The sequence below is a fragment of the Nematolebias whitei genome, chromosome 17, assembly GCF_014905685.2.
Source record: "Nematolebias whitei isolate Nwh7 chromosome 17, NemWhi1, whole genome shotgun sequence".
NCBI lineage: Eukaryota > Metazoa > Chordata > Actinopteri > Cyprinodontiformes > Rivulidae > Nematolebias > Nematolebias whitei.
In genome coordinates, this window is record NC_056514.1 from 41,501,329 (window position 1) to 41,501,961 (window position 633).

General features: G+C 39.2%; 1 protein-coding gene across 1 annotated transcript in view; it reads left to right on the forward strand.

Moving 5' to 3' along the window:
• The first annotated feature begins 303 nt into the window (after positions 1 to 303).
• LOC119424227 (cytochrome c oxidase assembly protein COX11, mitochondrial) overlaps positions 304 to 633 on the forward strand; it is a 2,831-nt gene continuing 2,501 nt past the window's right edge. The window contains exon 1 of the mRNA XM_037691709.1: positions 304 to 365. The gene's annotated coding sequence lies outside the window, so the exon portion shown is untranslated. The remainder of the gene's footprint in view (positions 366 to 633) is intronic.

The window sequence follows — 633 nt, forward strand, 5'->3', positions numbered from 1 at the left end:
GAGCTTAGTTTTTTTTCTTTAACTTATACATAATAGCAAATATAAATATGCAGTTAAAATACATTATACTGCCAGTGTATAATATACAATATATTTCGGAAAATATATTTAATTTGACACAAAGTACAGTTTTTACAGAGTGTTTGATGTTTTTCATGTTTTAACCTAAAATGCCTGTTTCTTTGCGTCTTCTTCGTGTGTGGGGGCAGAAAAGAGCCGAGTTCGTTTTAAACCGCCTCAAATTTAAAACGTAGAAGAAGAAGCGGAACTGTTACTGCGGAAGTTTTGTTGAAGAAGGATCGTATAGAGTGGTGCACCGCTGAATGTTCGGTGACCGTCTGTTACTGCAGAGCTCCTCATTAAAGGTAACAAGGTTCAAATCGTTTGGTCCTTCACACTGAAACCGTGATGTTTCGTTTAACTTCCGTGTTTTTAACCCAAAGTTCTGTTCGCTTCAGACCAGGGAGCGTAATCCCTGCAGAGACTCCTGACCTGGGCTCAGGTGTGTTACCTGTCAGACATTCTTTATTGTCATTCGCACCTCATGTGGTGGAGCGGAATTATGTTCACAGGGTCCCAAATTATTACCTGTTCACTTAGTTCAGTCAGATTAAACCTGTTCACTTAGTTCAG